The 19,093-nt window shown below is 43.8% G+C and overlaps 1 protein-coding gene and 1 pseudogene across 2 annotated transcripts in view; both read right to left on the minus strand.

The window, feature by feature from the left end:
* smyd3 (SET and MYND domain containing 3) overlaps window positions 1–19,093 on the minus strand; it is a 781,377-nt gene that overhangs the window by 146,821 nt on the left and 615,463 nt on the right. The gene's annotated exons all lie outside the window — the stretch shown is intronic.
* Window positions 9,236–9,808, minus strand: LOC132819255 (beta-1,3-N-acetylglucosaminyltransferase lunatic fringe-like; annotated as a pseudogene).

Here is a 19,093-nt window from a genome sequence, read left to right on the forward strand (position 1 = left end):
TGAGGGGCCCTATTCTCTCCCTAGTTACCCTTTTGTCCTTAACATATTTGTAAAAACCCTTTGGATTCTCCTTAATTCTATTTGCAAAGCTATCTCATGTCCCCGTTTTGCCCTCCTGATTTCCCTCTTAACTATACTCTTACTTTCTTTATACTCTTCTAATGATTCACTCGATCTATCCTGTCTGTACCTGACATATGCTTCCTTCTTTTTCTTAACCAAACCCTCAATTTCTTTAGTCATCCAGCATTCCCTATACCTACCAGCCTTCCCTTTCACCCTGACAGGAATATAGTCAATGAAATAGATAGTGATATACTAATTGGATTCAGTGAACTGGGATGGGAAGAGCTTGATGTGGAACAATATACACTAGCATGGGTGAGTTGGACTGAATGGCCTGTTTCTGTGTTGCATGTCTCATGGATTCTGCAATCCTGTAAGCAGATCTGATATTGCAAGTTGTGCTCACTCAAATTGGCCAGGCATAGGGCAGTGACTTGCAAATGACGAGTGGTTGAAAGCATCTCAGAGTGTGAGTTGGTGAAATCCTGCATACCAAGGCCACCTATAGTTCCAGGTCTCCAGTGTCTAAAGGTGTGGAAGAGGACAATGTTGGTCAGTAAACATTCCAGAAGAAAAAGTAAAGAAGACATGCTTTCTTTAAGCAGTAGGGCTGAGACAGGTGCCCATTAGCAGAGTGCAGCTTGCCTCCTTATTTTCTGCCAATGTTGGCTCCCTCATGTCAGGTCATCCGAATGAGACTGAACCATAAATTTATCAGGGGCTGGGAGCTGTGGTGAGGGAGAACCCCAACTGATGATCCAGGCTTGTGGAATTGAGATTCCGCCTTGCGAGGTGCATGGTTCTTTCACGTTTGACATCTGAACCGACATCACGGCTTGATCATGTGATACATCAGGTGACTCCTTTGTCTCCCCACCTGTCCCTGGAAATACAATAAACTTGTGCAGCATCTGAAACTACTCAAATGTGTAACACTCCTGTGGGTTCTGTATAAGTGGAATGTCAGTACTCAACTTATTAATTCTTTCGCAAGATATGGGCAAGACTGGCTGGGCCAGCAGTTTTTTTGGGCATCTCTAATTGACCAGGAGAAGGTAGTGGCGAGCTACTGCAGTACTTGACCAAGGTCTTTTCCCCCGGGTGGGGGAGGGTTCAAAACTCGGGGGCATATTTTTAAGGTGAGAGGATAAAGATTTAACAAAGACATGGGGCAATTGTATTTACACAGACAGTGATTCATGTGTGGAACAAACTGTCAGAAGACGTGATGGATGCTGGTACAGTTATAACATTGTAAAGATATTTGGATAAATACCATAACAGGAAAGGTTTGGAGATACAGGCCAAGCCCAGGCAGATAGGACTAGTTTAGTTTGGGAAGATGGTCGGTGTGGACTGGTTGGACCAAAGGGTCTGGTTTTGTGCTGTATGCCTCTGTAAGGTATCGACACATACCTCACGTAAATCTCCACAAGATACTTTGAGACTCTTTTCTGTTTCTACTGGGTTTCAGCAAACGGAAACCCGTCTCAATTTTCTGGATGGACAGGACACTGTGCAAAGAAACAGCACTGCCATATTTTTCAGATACGCAACCATTTAATACGACATGTGGATATAAACCCAAGCCAGAATAATGCCTTCAGGCAGCTAGCTCTCACACTTCCTCTGAGCTCCTTTCTTTAAGGGGCGAGGGGAGGGTAGGACATATGGCCAGCAGAGAATACTCTCAATGCAAAGATAACGACAGGAAACAGAAAGAAAAATGAAGCCTTACGAGCTGTTACAAACACATTATTAATGAGAACAAGAGTTTTATGGTCTCTGTGAGGCCACTTGAGGATGTTTGTTTACAGTCAACTCTCAAGAGTAACCTGATCATAGTCATAAAACCCTTCACTGGTCAATATTCAGTAGTAGATTAAACACAAAATAAGAATACAAAGCAGCTGTCCCCACACACCACACCAAATCAAATGGAAAGTTCACAAACCATTGATGCTGGAAGTGAAACAACTGAAACTTCCAGGTGGGGAAATGCAAATAGAGGCTGCCATTTGTCAGATTGTAGACCATTGTTCCCTCACAAAAACATCAGAAACCAGGGCAAGAGTGTTGACAGCTACTCCTTGAGCTTGTTCCTCCAACCAACAGAGGGCGATTCTGGCCCGATGGTAACGTCACTGGACTAGAAATCTAAAGCTTGGGTTCATGCTCTGGGAACCCAGGCGGACACCACTACAGGTAGAATTAAACAAAGCATCCAATTAATTAAATCTAAAACTAGTCATGGCGACTGAAACTGTCATCGATTGTTATGAAAAGTAATCTGGTTCACAAATGCCATTTAAGGAAAGAAATCGTAACCCGGTCTGGCCTACCTGTGACTCTGGACCCACAGCAAAGTGGTTGACTCATTATTGCTGTCTGAAATGTCAGAGCAAGTCACACGGTTTACAGATATTACAGACATGTTATTACTGCTTGTCTTGCCAGCAACACCAACACACTAATAGTGAATTTACACAAGCAGTGACCTTAATGTGGATCAAGTTGGGAAGGTGGGGGGGGGGGGGGGGGAATTACTAGAGTGAACCTTCTGGGCTGTCACATTTCAATAAGATTAATTTCAACAGGAGCTTATATAACGTTTCTAATTCTTCACTCCTACAGCTTTACATCTTGCATTCATCAGGACAAATGCAGGAATGCCAAATTTCAAGCCATCACACACCCTGATTGGCTGAGCTGAGCTGAGCTGAGCAATTTTTCCACTCTTGAAAGTCAGAAGATTCACCATATGCAAATACAATATGAGCTCAGTGTTTGCAGAAACACGACAGGACAGATTGGGAAAAGTCCACTCCAAGATTAGATTACACACAATCCATTTCATCGTCAGCTCCATAAATCCATTCAAGTACATTCTAAGGACAGGTTCTCCCATTTATTCCTGTCTCTTAAAGTGAGTCTGGCATAGCACCACAGAATGTTCTCACTATCGTGACTGACTTTCAGAAAAAATAATCTCTCCCAAGTTCTGCACCAGTGTTGACAAGTGACTCGCGTTTATATAGCACCTTTCAGAAATTCAGGAAGCTCCCATCAACTACAACTAATTAAGTAGTTTTAAAGTGTGGTGACAAATGTAGGCACGGTGGCCCCCATTTGCTCGCAGCAAATTCCCAGAAACAGCAATGTGACAAGGGCTAATAGTTTTTGTGGCGTTGACTGAAGGATAAATATTGGCCAGGTTTCTTTCACTTTGCAATGGAGGTCTGACACGCATTTGAGGAGGTTGGTTTAATAACCCACCTGAAGAAAGATGGCACCATTGACAGCGCAGAACTCCCTCAGTATTACACTGTGGTATCAGCTTAACCTTTCCATCAAATCCCTGTCTCTGGGGCTGAAACTTCCCAGCTGAGGGCTATGGAGGGATCTTCCTGCACCGGTGACTGCTGAATGATGTCATCAACATCTGAAACAGAAGAACATTCAAATGCAAATCCCTAGCTCAGGAGTTGAGCATCAGGCCCTGGACTACCCTTCTGACTAATCCATATGTCCAAGTCCAATTCTAGTAGGAGGCCAAAATGAGATCTGTTAATTTGGTGCAGGTGCAGGGACTAAGTCCTGACGTGTAGATTTCAATACGACACTGTGCAGTGCGACTGGATGCAAAGGCTGAAACTATCAGTCCTAATTATTTGTGTTTAAACTACACAGCTTTCCCCTTTTCATCATACTTCACAATTTTAAACAGCTATACGACCTTTTTAACAGGTTCAACTTGTTGTTGTGAATTAGCGCCTAATGTAGGGTAATCGACATTTGACTAGAGTATGTTAATACATTAATTACAAATGCCATCAGAGGGTCAGAATCAGTGTGATTCTCTGTTGCTGATATTGGAAATCAGAAATAAGAACAGAAAATTCTAGAAGCACCAGCAGGTCAGGCAACATCTATAGCGAGAGTTAATGTGTCAGGTCAATAACTTGTTGTGAGAACTGGGAAATGATACAGATATAATGGATGTAATTGCATAATTGAGAAAGTGAATCCCCATTATTACCATCCTTAGGGTTATCATTGAACAGAAACTGAACTGCAGCTTAGAGGCGAGGAATGCTGCAGTGAGTAACTCACCTCTTGATTCCTCAAAGCCTGCCCACCAACTACAAGGCACAAGTTAGGAATGTGATGGAATACTCCCCACTTGCCTGGATGAGTGCGGCTCCAACAACACTCAAGAAGCTTGACACCGTCCAGGACAAAGCAACCACATCCACAAACATTCAGTTACTGCACCACCAAAGCTCAGTAGCAGCAGAGTGTACCATCTACAAGATGCACCGATGAGATTTACCAAGACTCCTGAGACAGCGCCTTCCAAACCCACAATCACTACCAATGACAACGGCAATAGATAGCTGGACACACCACCACCTTCAAGTTCCCCTCCAAGCCACTCACCATCCTGACTTGGAAACTTATTGCTGTCCCTTCACTGTCACTGGGTCAATATCCTGGAGTTCCCTCCTGAGCAGTATTGTGGGTCTACCTACAGCACATAGACTGCAGTGGTTCATGAAGGCAGCTCACAACCATCTTCTCAAGGGCAACTAGGGACGGGCAATAAATCCTACATTAGGCAGCATGGCCACACCTTGGGAATAAATAACAAAAAAAAATTAAAATCATGAGGGGTCTGGATGGTGAGGGGCGCGGGGGGGAACTGTTCCCATTAACAGAAGAATTGAGAACAAAGAGACACAGATTTAAGGTGACTAATGAAAGAAGCATTGGTCATGTGAGCGGAAAACCTTTCCATGCATTGAGCAGTTAGGTGTGGTGTGCGTTGCTTGGCCGGGTGGTGCAACTGGAGGTTTCCGAGATAGAATTGGATTGTTCACTACCACGAGAGAACAGGGAGAAGGCACAGGAAAGGAACCATGTGGAGATCTGCACACTCCCGACAGAACGAATGGCCTCCATTTGTGTCATGCAATTCCTTAATGCTGTAGTACAGAGGAAGGGAAGGGGAGGGAGATCTGTGAAAGGATGGATGACAGGAGAGATTAAAAGACAAAATGGATATTGGTGCATGGCGAAAGAAAATGGTCATGGGACAAGTGAAGAAACAGAAGATTTGTCTAGAGGAGGTATACGGTTTATCGAAGTAGAATCATTACTCACTGTTACTGCCCGAAAAGATGAGGATAAAGGTTATGGTGCGAAATTGTTGAAACCCAATGTTGTGCCCAGAAGGCTGTGACGTTTCTAAGTGCAGGGTGAGCTGCTGTTCCTCACGCTTATTTCACTGGAACTAGTCTCTCATAGAGAAGGCCACATGGTGAGTAGTGAACACAGCATAATAAATCAAAAGCAGCACAAGTAAAACGCTGATTGACTCAGAAAGAGCATGTGGGGCCTTGGGCGATGAGGAGAAAGGTGGATAGAGAAAGGCAGTCTTTGCAATGAGTTGTGAATGATAGGGGGAATGGATCAGCATCTCACAGTTATTCCTTGTTGATGGTAATAAAATGAGAAGCATCCACAAGATAAAATGACATATAAGCACAGCTTTCCCGAAACCTTTTATAAACTACTTCCTTCTAATTAGCCTTTGGAATTATTATAACTGTGAAAGCTCAGGTAATGAAGGCTGATTAAACAAACACGAATAGCAAGCCCTGGATTGTTCTTCTTTCACTTTCTGTTCCCTCAGCAGTGTAACTCAGAGAGTGAATTAACTGGACTGAACACACTGAAGCAATCTTAAAGGCACAAACACACTGGCGAACAAGCACAAGTTCAAAGGCAAATGGCTCCTTGGCTGTGGGTCTAACTATACCTTTCTTTAATTGTAAATGATGACAGGAAGGGGAGTGACTAGACCGGAGAAAGGGAAAGGGGTGGGGAGGTGTGGGACACAGCCAACATTTGCTCTGCTCGTTTTTAACCCCTTAGCAATACCCCTGTCCTCGAATCAATGAATAACCTTCCGCTCACCCATCATCCCTTGTACACATTGACTTTACAATGGCTCCCAGTCGGGTGACACTCAATTTTAAAACTATTATCCTTGCTTTTAAATTCCTCCATGACTTTACCCCTCTCAATTTCCATAATCTCTTTCGACAAAGTTCCAAGATATTGGCACACCTCTAATTCTGGCCTTGTGCACATTACAAGAGACAGCATTCCACAAATAAGATAGAAAATAAAGGTCACAAGAAAGTCCAATCCCTAGCTTGATAAAACTCATGGATAGTGACTGGGAACTTAATGGACTGGACTTGACAACACGTGATCGAAGGACACTGACACAAAATGCAGACTGCAGGTCAACCCATCATTTCTGCTCCTTAAAATTAAGAAAACTTGCATTTTCAATGTTTTCTGTTTGTATACTTACATGTTTGTAACCATATAATCCTCTTATTAATTTGCACATTATTGTCAATTTAATGATTGTTTATAATGACGTGATGAATGATTGTTTTCAGTGTACTGTCATCACAATTCGGCAGCAACCCCATGATGAACCATCAATCACGCCACTGCTGGCTATTCTTCCAGCTGACCATCACCCCAACCTGCGGACATCCCTCCCTTAACCTTTTTTAACTTTGCAGTTAATTATGCACCCCAGTCCAACACTGGCATCTCCAAATCATAAACCTCGACAATTCTGCAGTTGTTTTTCATTTAAGAAGTACTCAGCTTTTTAGTCTTCCTGCCAAGATGAACAATGTCATCTTTCCCCACACTCCATTCCATTTGCCAGATTTTTTGTCCACCAGTTTTTTGGTCATCTGTCCTCATTCCTTGTGTGTCTTGGTGCCAAACGTGGTTTGCTAATATCTTGCAAAGTGCCTTGGGCCATCTTATTACAGTAAAGGCACTTTATAAAGACATCCCCCACCGCCCCCCCACCCCCCCACCAATGGCTCAAACAACGCTTTGTTGGCCACAATCAAGCTTTCCAACTCTTTCCCTCAATTAACAGCAATCTATCCACCTCTGTCTTAAAAATATTCATTGACACCCACCGACACAAACTTGTGAGGCAGAGAGTTCCAAAGTCACATAACCTTCAGGGGAAAAAAGAGCAATCTACTCACCTTTGTCTTGAAAGGTTGAATTCTAATTTTAAAATAGCAGCCTCTAGTTCTGGGCTGACCCACAAGAGGAAGCGCCGCTTCCACCTCTGCCTTGTCAAGACTGTTCAGGAATTTACACACTTCACCCCTCGACTCTTCTGAACTCTAGTGGAAAAAAGGCCAGCCTTTCCACCCATCCTCAGAACACAGGCCACACATTCCAGACAGCAATCTGGTAAACTTCCTCTGAACTAACTCTGATACATTCACATCCTTCCTTAAACAAAGTTAAAAATCACACAACACCAGGTTATAGTGCAACGGGTGTATTTGGAAACACTAGCTTTCGGAGCGCTGCTCCTTCATTAGGTGGTTGTGGAGCAGAATCATAAGAGACAGACTTTATAGCAACAGGATTGCAGTTTCTTGGAATGTAATGTTAAACAAATTTAGCAAATTAAACAAACCAAACAAATTAAACAAATATTAGATTCCAAGACATTGTAATCCTGTTGCTATAAAGTCTGTCTCTTATGGTCCTGCTCCACAACCACCTGATGAAGGAGCAGCGTTCCAAAAGCTAGCGCTTCCAAATAAACCTGTTGCACTATAACCTGATGGTGGGTGATTTTTAACTTGGTCCACCACAGTCCAACACCGGCACCTCCACATCACTCCTTAAACATCACACTGGATTCGAGATGTGGTATCCCCAGAGCTCTGTAAAACTGAAGCAAAACATCCTTACTTTTGGTTTGATTCCTCTCATGATAAAGGAGAGTATCTCATTAGCCTTCTTAATTACATGCTGACACTCATGCAGCAGTACACCTTCTGTGCCTCGGAATTCTGCAGTTGTTCTTCATTTAAGAAATACTAAGCTTTTTACTCTTTTGCCAAAATGAACAATTTCATCTTTTCCCACTTGCTAGATTCCATTTGCTAGATTTTTTTGTCCACTCACTCAACTGATTTATTTCCTTTACAAATTCCTTAAGTCTTCTTCATATCTTCAAATCTTGATATTGTTTACAAATGGAGCTCCCATCCCTACACTCCCCTTATCTAAATCATTCAAATAAATTGTAAAATGTTGATGCCTCAGCACATCACATCGTGCCAATCAGACAAAGACCTATTTATGCATGCACTCTGTTTTCTGAAAGCCAGCCAGTCTTTGATCCACGCTAACACACTACCCTCTACACCAGGAGCTTTTATTTTCCATACTAAGCTTTGATTTGGCACCTGAGCAAACTCATGCTTGCAGCTTTTGAATTGCGCAGCTACAATCTCTTTAATGATCAATTCTAACATCTTCCCCTCAACGTCAAGTTAACTGGCCCATAGTTTTCTGCCTCCCTCCCTTTTTGAATAGTGTGGCTATATTTGTTACTTCCGAGTCCATTGGAACCGTTCCTGAGTCTTAGGAATTCTGAAAAATTAATGCCATTATCTCATTAGTCACCTCTTTTAAGATCCTATCCGGGGTGGCACAGTGGTTAGCACTGCTGCCTCACAGCACCAGGGACCTGGGTTCAATTCCCGCCTCAGGCGACTGACTGTGTGGAGTTTGCACATTCTCCCCGTGTCTGCGTGGGTTTCCTCCGGGTGCTCCGGTTTCCTCCCACAGTCCAAAGATGTGCGGGTCAGGTGAATTGGCCATGCTAAATTGCCCGTAGTGTTAAGTAAGGGGTATATGCAGGGGTATGGGTGGGTTGCGCTTCGGCGGGTCGGGGTGGACTTGTTGGGCCGAAGGGCCTGTTTCCACACTGTAAGTAATCTAATCTAATCTAAAAGACTTGTCAGCTTGCAGCTCCATTGGTTAATACCATTTCCCTTATGATTATAATTCTCTCTTCCACCTCCTGATTTAAAGCTATTACTGCACTTGTTTTTGTATGCACTACAGTAAAAGCAGAATCAAAATATTTATTAATTTCATTCACTATTTCCTTACATTCTACTATTAACTCCCCATTCTCACCCTCTGGGGAACCAACACTCACTTTTCAGAAAGTGCAGAGTTGGCAGTGGGGACCTCTATGTCACAGTAACCTTTAACCCTGACAATGACAGAGGTCAGGGCTGCTCTTCTAAGGGCACCAAGGTGTTTCTGGGTAAAGTAGACAGTGAATGGACTTGAATCTGGAAGGGTCTTCAGCTCCTGAAAATGTTTCTTTCATCTCAATAATATTCTGCTTGTTCTCAAAGGTTCCATAACTTAGAGTGGCCTAACTTTGAATGTGGGATTTGGAAACCAACTGCAGGTTCCCGAGGTCGGAGTGGAAGAGTGGGCTGCGGATTAGCTTCACACCCAGGATGGCTTCAATGATATACCCAATGGTGCAGTCGTCAGGGAGATGGATCCTCTCCGCTGTGTTCATAAAATTTCCATTGCTTGCCCAAGGTGCCATCTTCAGCGCCAATCCTTGGTTAATACAAAACCCAGCGCCTCCAGTGGCAAGCTAGAAGAAGACAGATTTCATTTTGTTGTTGGGCGATTTTTCAGACGCTTCGATTGGTCGATCCAGACTGGACTTTCCAACGTAGGCGTCCTGCTTTGGAGGGAAGCTTGACAGCAGATTCAACAAGGCGTGAACATTGACATAATTATCGTCGCCGACGTGGCAAAACCACTTCAGACGGGATGCGACGTGGGCGGCATGATGGTACAGTGTTTAGCACTGCTGCCTCACAGCGCCAGAGACCTGGGTTCAATTCCCACCTCAGGCGACTATATGTGTGGAGTTTGCACATTCTCCCCGTGTCGGCGTGGGTTTCCTCCAGGTGCTCTGGTTTCCTCCCACAATCCAAAGATGTGCAGGTCAGGTGAATTGGCCATACTAAATTGCCCGTAGTGTTAGGTGTAGGGGAATGGGTCTGGGTGGGTTGTGCTTCAGAGGGTCGGTGTGGACTTGTTGGGCTGAAGGGCCTGTTTCCACACTGTAAGTAATCTAATCAACACTCACTTTATTTCATCTTTTCCTTTTTAACTACCTGGAGAAATTCTGGCTATTCTTGTACATTCCAATCTAGTTTTATCTCATTCTCTAATTTCTTCCTCTTTAATAAATTGTTAGTCATTCTCTGCTGTTCTTTATATTCTGATCTGTCACTTGTCTTTGTATGTTATCTCTTTTATCCTCAAGTTTGATGCTTTCCTAAGCTCCTTTTTTTAACCACAGATACTGGGCCCTCTCTTTAGAATATTTCTTTATTGTAGGGATATTCTTGTTTCAAGTATTCCAAAATATCCCCTTAAACATCCTCTACAGTATCCACTGATCTATTTTCTAGCTTGGTAAGCCAATTCACCAGACAAGTTTAACTCTTGGGCCCACATATTTGTCCTTACTTAGTTTAAAACGTTAGTCTTAGACCCAGTCTTCTCTCTTCCAAACTGGGATATAGTACATAAATCATATCATGGTCATTGATACCTAAGGTGCCTTAACTCTGATGCCGTTAACTAATCCTATCATAATACAAAATGCCAAGTCTGATATAACCTGTTCTCTGGTCAGTTTCAAACATGCTGGTTTAAGAAGCTATCTCAAAAGCCTTCAATAAACTCCTCATTGAGGCTACCACTGCCAATCTGATTTTCTCAGTTAACTGTACCCAATTTTCTTCCTGTATGTTTCATCCTACATTTTGGCTACTGTGAGGGGGCCTATAAGACCACTCCTATTTGCAACATTCTCTCTAAGGCAAAAGTGAGTGGCGTAGATGCTGGAGATTAGAGTTGAGAGTGTGGTGCTGGAAAAGCACAGCAGGTCAGGTAGCATCTGAGGAGCAGAAAAATCGATGTTTCGGGCAAAAGCCCTTCATCAGGACATTCCTGATCCTCGGATGCTGCCTGACCTGCTGTGCTTTTCCAGCACCACACTCGCGACAACATTCCCTCTAAACTGTGTGGCTGTGCATGTAGTCATTTCAAGGCTCCGTACACAGCGCTTGGTGTCAGCACACCGGTCGCAGTGTTGATTTCCGGTTCTTTTCTAGAAGGACAAAGGCAGTAGATACATGGGAACAGCACCACCTGTAAGCACTCGTCCAAGTCACTCACCATCCCGTCTTAGAAATATATTGCTGTTCTTTCAGTATCGCTGGATCAATATCCTGGAATTCCCTCCTTCGCAGTATTATGGGTCTACCTCTAGCACATGGACTGCAGTGGTTCAAGGAAACAGCTCACCACCAGCTTCTCAAGGGGTGGGCAATAAATGCTGGCCCAGTCAGTGATGCCCAGGTCCGACCAGTTAAAAAATACAATTATATGTTTGCACATTCATATCAGAGGAGCAGCCAATATAGCTGAGGGTAATTGGGCTGGAGGAATCCCAGAGAAAGGGATGAGGAGAAAATAAAAAGGGATGGGCTGACCCCATGGAGGGGTTTGAAAAAAAGGATGAGAATTTTATGATTGAGACGTTGTGGGACCTGCAATCAAAGAGGATCAATGAGTCAAGCAGGAGATGGATGTGTGCGACTTGAATGGAATAGATACAGGTAGCTGAGATTTGCTGAATTCAGGTTACATTGGATAGATTCTGGGAAACTGGCCAACACAACATCAGAATAATCAAGATGTGTCTGCTACACGATGTGTTGCAATCAAAACCAGACTGCACCCATATCTGCACGTGCACACTTCGAACAAAGATTGCAAAGTAGCAGTCAGTGAAATCTTCACATAAAAAGTCTACATATCTCCCCTTGATGCTATTGTTATTGAATATCACAATATCAACAGCCGGGGGATTTAGCAGTACTCAGAAACTGAACTGGACTAGCCATATATATTCCACGGCTTTGAGAGCAGGCCAGAGATTGGAAATTCTGTGGCAAATAACTCACCTTGTGGTTCTCCAAATATTATCCACAGGGCACATGTCCGGAGTGTGAGGAAATAAGTTTTGTTTGCCTGGATCAGTGTAGGTCCAAAAGCACTCAAGAACTCAACAGCATTTGGGATCAAGCAGCACACTTGAATGGCACCCCATCCACCAAGTTAAACATTCACTCTCTTCACCATTGATGCACAATAGCAGTAATGTGTACCATCTACAAGGTGTATTGCAGAAGTTAAGCAAGGTTCTTTCAACAGTACCTTCTGAATCTGAATCTCTCCCTCTAGGAGGACAAGGGCAGCAGGTACATAAGGACATCACCACCTGCAAGTTTCCCTCCAAGATACACATCATCCTGATTTGGAAATATATCACTATTCATTCACGAATATTGGGCCAAACTCCTAGAATTTACTCCCTAACAGTCCCATATGTGTACCCATACCAGAACGACAGCAGTATCATAGAGATGTACAGCACGGAAACAGACTCTTCAGTCCACCTTGTCCATGCTGACCAGATATCCTAAATTTATCTAATCCCATTTGCCAGCATTTGGCCCATACCTCTCTAAACCCTTCCTACACATGTACTCACCCAAATGCTTTTTAAATGTTGTAATTGTGCCAGCCTCCACCACTTTCTCTGGCAGCTTACACCACCCTTTGCATGAAAACATTGCCCCTTAGGGTTCTTTTTAAACCTTTTCCCACTCACCTTAAACCTATGCCCTCTAGTTTTAAACTCCCCCACCCTGGGGTAAAGACGTTGGCAATTCACCCTATCCATGCCCCACATGATTTTCTAAAGTGATCCCTCAGCCTCCAATACTCCAGGGAAAATAGCCCCAGCCTATTCAGTGGTTCAAGAAGGCAGCTCACCATCATCTTCTTCTATCACCCTCACCTTGACCTCCTTCCACCTATCACATCTCCATCGCCCCTCCCCCAAGTCCCTCCTCCCTACCTTTTATCTTAGCCTGCCTGGCATCCTCTCCTCATTCCTGATGAAGGGCTTATGCCCGAAACGTCGAATTTCCTATTCCTTGGATGCTGCCTGACCTGCTGTGCTTTAACCAGCAACACATTTTCAACTGTGATCTCCAGCATCTGCAGACCTCATTTTTTACCCGATCATCTTCTTAATGGCAGTTAGGGATGGATGATAAATACTGTTCTCAATAGTGACGTCCGCTTCTAGTCAAACAAGTTTTAAACAATGGTCTTTCTAACCTAAACTCAGAGGTACTGAGGTAAATTGTAATTTTCTCCACCGAGGCTTCCAATAGACGTGTTGACTTGCTGGCTCAGTAAACTCTTTGATGCACGTAACTCAGCATCCCTTCCCCATTTCTGAGCTATCACCGGAACCCACAGTAACACCCCTTGGGTGGGATACAGACTGAAGGAGACAGGCAGGGGTCAAGCTAGCCTGACTCAAAATGACGTCTGTGATAACTAAATATAGTCAGGTGACACTCCCTCTGGGTTTCTGACCTATCAAAGACCGGAACAAATCCCAGCTTTTACTGGAATGTTTCTTGATTGCTTGAAGCATTTAATAGCACCATCATTCCTGAAGGAGCTCAGCTCAGTCCCAAGGACTTCATGTTTTTTTTTCTGAAGATCTTTATTCAAGTTACATTCAGTGATGCAGAGGGAATAGAAAATGTCACAGATTTCTTGGAAATAGCGATGAAGCTGCAAACCAATTATTTTGATAAAGCGAAAAGGCATTAATTTGAATAATTTATTCTGACAGTCACCAGCCAAGCTGCCCTCGCATTCTTCCAAGAGACAAATTTAACCCGTGTATAAATCTTCAAATTTCATCTGGAGACAATTGGCAGAGAGCGGTTCAGGGCTGGAGATGGGAGTGAGGGGAAGCTGAAGATTAGAGCTGTAGCTTATGTGGGTTGTGGTTAGTTAGAGAAAAGTCACATCCAATTAACTATTCCACTCAGGAATTGTACAATCGTCTGCTAAAATGTAGGTAGGTGGAGCAGAGAATGAAGAGGTTGTGTGAGGTCATTAATAGCCTTCCAGCCTCTGAGGCAGAAATTAAGGGCTCCAGTCCCACTCTGGCAAGTTGTATTCAGACATGAACCAACAGGTTCGTGAGTATCAATCTGTAAATCCTTACACGACTCACCACTGGCAGGCGGTAAGAATGAGTGAGAGTCGTAGTTAGCCACCCTGCCATTACTACCCATAGTTCCACGTTGCAACAGGCATGGAGAAGTCATAGAGTCATAGAGATGTACAGCATGGAAACAGAACCCTTCAGTCCAACCCATCCATGCCGACCAGATGTCCCAACCAATCTAGTCCCACCTGCCAGCAGCTGGCCCATATCCCTCCAAACCCTTCCTATTCATATACCCATCCAAATGCCTTTTAAATATTGCAATTGTACCAGCCTCCACCATTTTCTCTGGCAGCTCATTCCATACACGTACCACCCTCTATGTGAAAAAGTTCCCCCTTAGGACTCTTTTATATCTTTCCCCTCTCACTCTATACCTATGCCTTTTAGTTCTGGACTCCCCCATCGCAGGGAAAAGACTTTGTCTATTTATCCTATCCATGCCCCTCATGATCTTATAAACCTCAATAAGGTCACCCCTCAGCCTCCGATGCTCCAGGGAAAACAGCCCCAGCCTGTTCAGCTTCTCCCTATAGATCAAATCCTCCAACCCTGGCAACATCCTTGTAAATCTTTTCTGAACCCTTTCAAGCTTCACAGTGTATGTAGTGATGGCAGTGTATGATCCCCAGTGTGAATTGTAACACACCACTGCCATTTGGGATAAGCTTGGGCTGCTGCCCAAGAAGGGATATGTTGATGGATAACTTCCTGGATTTTCTTGCCACTTTGCCCTTGGTTACAGTACCTCTTTACCAGGTTGCAGTCAGCTGGAGTGGCTGAATTTGGTTTATAAATAGTCATTTGGTCATACAGAACTTGAGTTGTAAGAAATGACCCATTTTGTTGAAGCTTTGTGTCCTGCACTCATTGGGACAACTTGCCAGAAGAAGAGTAAACCTGACATTGACACTGCATGAGAAGAGAAGCCTGATTGGATGGCGAGTGAACTCTGATAGGTTGGGTGTTGTCACAGGGAAATGCAATTAATTGACAGTTAATTGTTGGGCATTCATTACAATTTAAACCAGGCAGTTTCACTCTGAGTGGTCAGGGATTTGACCTGAGAAAAGAACCAGCAAATAGCTGTCACCTATTTAGTTGAGTTAAAATAGACACAGTGCATGTACATGTTCTCTCTGCCCGCAAGGAGCCATGAATATTAATATTTGTAACTTCTGATGCATGCAAATGCTCCATGCTGCAAGCGTAACTAACGCACTCGGTGTTATCCAGCAAACGTTGTCCAGTGCAGAATCACACCTCTAATACTGGCCACGGAGTTATGAGCAGTTTTCAGTCAGTACCTTGTGTACTGTGAACAGTGTGAGGTATATCTTGTTTCATACAATCCGCCAGCAGGAGCGGGGTACGCTCTCTTATTGATTACTGCAAACCTAGGGCCCTCACCCTGGTGCAACCCATTTCCCCGCAATTCTGCATCACCCCTTCCAGAATCTGAGGTGATTGGGCAGGTCGGAGAGAAACTGCTCCCTGTGACATAAGGTTCAGGAACTAGACAGCCCAGTTCAAAGTGACTGGAAAAGAAGCAATGGTGACATGAGGAAAAATCTATTTCGCTGAGCAATGTTAGGATCTGGAATGCATTGTATTCTTTGGCAAATAGAACTAACAAGAATCCAAAGGGTTTTTACAACTACATTAAGGACAAAAGGGTAACCAGGGAGAGAAGAGGGCCCCTCAAAGATCAGCAAGGCGGCCTTTGTGTGGAGGTGCAGAAAATGGGGGAGATACTAAACGAATATTTCACATCAGTGTTTACTGTGGAAAAGGATATGGAAGATATAAAATATAGGGAAATAGATGGTGACACCTTGCAAAATGTCCATATTACAGAGGAAGAAGTGCTGGATGTCTTGAAATGCATAAAGGTGGATAAATCCCCAGGACCTGATCAGGTATACCCTAGACCTCTGTGGGAAGCTAGAGAAGTGATTGCTGGGCCTCTTGCTGAGATATTTGTATCATCGATAGTCACAGGTGAGGTGCCAGAAGACTGGGGGTTGACTAACGTGGTGCCACTGTTTAAGAAAGGTGGTAAAGACAAGCCAGGGAACTTTAGACTGTGAGCCTGACGTGGGTGGTGGGCAAGTTGTTGGAGGGAATCCTGAGTGACCGAATGTACATGTATTTGGAAAGGCAAGGACTAATTAGGGATAGTCAACATGCTTTGTGCGTGGGAAATCATGTCTCACAAACTTGATTGAGTTTTTTGAAGAAGTAACAAAGAGGATTGATGAGGGCTGAGCAGTGGACATGACCCATATGGATTTCAGCAAGGCATTCGACAAGGTTCCCCGTGGGAGAATGGTTAGCAAGGTTAAATCTCATGGAATACAGGGAGAACTGGCCATTTGGGATACAGAACTGGCTGAAAGGTAGAAGACAGAGGATAGTGATGGAGGGTTGTTTTTCAGACTGGAGGCCTGTGACCAGTGGAGTGCCACAAGGTTCAGTGCTGTGCCCTCTACTTTTTGTCATTTACAAAAATGATTTGGATGTGAGCATAAGAGGTACAGTTAGTAAGTTTGCAGATGACACCAAAATTGGAGGTGTAGTGGACAGTGAAGAAGATTACCTCAGATTACAACAGGATCTGGACCAGATGGGCAAATGAGTTGAGAAGTAGCAGATGGAGTTTAATTCAGATAAATGTGAGGTGCTGCATTTTGGGAAAGCAAATCTTAGCAGGACTTATACACTTAATGGTAAGGTCCTAGGGAGTGTTGCTGAACAAAGACACCTTGGAGTGCAGGTTCATAGCTCCTTGAAAGTGGAGTCGCAGGTAGATAGGATAATGAAGAAGGCGTTTGGTATGCTTTTCTTTATTGGTCAGAGTATTGAGTACAGGAATTGGGAGGTCATGTTGCGGCTATACAGGACATTGGTTAGGCCACTGTTAGAATATTGCATGCAATTCTGGTCTCCTTCCTATCGGAAAGATGTTGTGAAACTTGAAAGGGCTCAGAAAAGATTTACAAGGATGTTGCCAGTGTTGAAGGATTTGAGCTATAGGAGAGGCTGAACAGGCTGGGGCTGTTTTTCCTGGAGTATCGGAGGCTGAGGGATGACCTTATAGATGTTTCTCAAATCATGAGGGGCATGGATAGGATAAATAGACAAAGTCTTTTCCCTGGGTTTGGGGAACTAGAGGGCATAGGTTTAGGGTGAGAGGGGAAAGATATGAAAGAGACCTAAGGGGCAACCTTTTCACACAGAAGGTGGTACATGTATGGAATGAGCTGCCAGAGGAAGTGGTGGAGGCTGATACAATTGCAACATTCAAAAGGCATTTAGATGGGTATATGAATAGGAAGGGTTTGGAGGGATATGGGCTGGGTGCTGGCAGGTGGGACTAGATTGGGTTGGGATATCTGGTTGGCAAGGACGAGTTGGACTGAAGGGTCTGTTTCCGTGCTGTACATCTCTATGACTCTATGAGTGTGGTGAATGTAAGTGAAATTGTGGTTTTCATAACAGAAATAGTGACTAGATTATAGGGAATAGATGACATCATGGGACTAGCTAAGTTGCTCTTAGCTAGCATAGATAAAATGGCTGAATAGCCTCTTTCTGTGTTGTAACCATTTGATGATTATAAATATATGCCTTTTTTCTCCCAGAAATTCCGGGGGTGGGGGCTGGGGTGGGAAACAATATATGTGCTTCAGATTCAAGCCCAGCTCTAATGGATGTTATGGTAATCAGAAAGTGCTTTGCTTTTCCAAAAGCAATGTTATTAAAAGGAGCACTCATATCCTGACTCGTTTGTAAGAAATGTAGAACTGGGGCATTGCACTTTCAGTAGAAACAGCGTTTAAATTACCTCTGAATCTGAGTGAAATAGCAGTCACCTCAGATCTGCTTGACACGTCTGTCTGCAGGTAATGGGACCGGCTGTCACCTTATCTAAGTTGGTGCGCCAGAGCAGCTTAATCATTAAAGGAAGTGCCGTAGACCTGCCGTATATAACACAGGGAGAAAGACGGTGAAAATCACTGACTACCTCACTTTGAAAATGGCAACCAAAAACATTCAAGTCGATATAACAAGCTGTCAGTCCAGATTACCTGCAGGCCAGGCTTGACCAGATACCTTTTAAAACGTCCTTCGTGCAGACATGTGAAAGCACGATGGAGAACAATTGGAAAGAGCAGTAGAATGTTAGAAATTAGTCAGGTTCCTGCTGGAGGACTCTGACATAATCATTTTCTACCTCCCACCCAGTCTCTCTGATCCCAAACGCACCTCTCCTCTGATTCTGCACAACAACCTGACAATTAGGACCATTTCAGATCGTTTCAAAGCAGGAACAAGAAATGTCAAAGCTGCTTTGCTTTCAACAGCTCCTATTACCAAGCCCCTGCCCTGAGCTCTGCATACTTTATAGTCTCCTATGCCACTGCTAGTTTACAGCAAGGATCTTCCATTTTGATGCCAGTGTGATGTCGTCAGTTTGACAAAACAACCTCCTGAGTTGATGAGGAGGCCTCCGCTCCTTTCTGCAGCCATTCCAAACTCTTGCAGTGAACTTTAGCAGGCTCTGGCCTGTCCTGAATTACATAAGGCCCACTGTCAAATTCCGAAACTGTTCATTAACCTTAATTTGGAACCGGATCATATGGGGAGGCAGTGATGCAGAGAGAGAGACAGGCAAAAGACCGAGTTCAAAGCAGCAGAATATTATTTTCTGTTATTGGTTGCAAGTGTTGTGCTGGGAAAACCTGAGAGAAAGATAGAGAGAAAGAAGAAAAGGACGAGAGAGAGAGAGAGAGAGAGATGAAATAAGAGAGCGAGGAAGAAATATTAAGTACGAACAAATGCCAAGGTCTGACAGGCATAACTCAGTGGTAAATGAAACCACAGGATAATTTGCCGGAAGATGTTTGTGCACACATTCACAGACATTTCATGTGGAGAGGCCAGTGGTGA

Source organism: Hemiscyllium ocellatum, chromosome 10 (genome assembly GCF_020745735.1).
Source record: "Hemiscyllium ocellatum isolate sHemOce1 chromosome 10, sHemOce1.pat.X.cur, whole genome shotgun sequence".
NCBI classification, from domain to species: Eukaryota; Metazoa; Chordata; class Chondrichthyes; order Orectolobiformes; family Hemiscylliidae; genus Hemiscyllium; species Hemiscyllium ocellatum.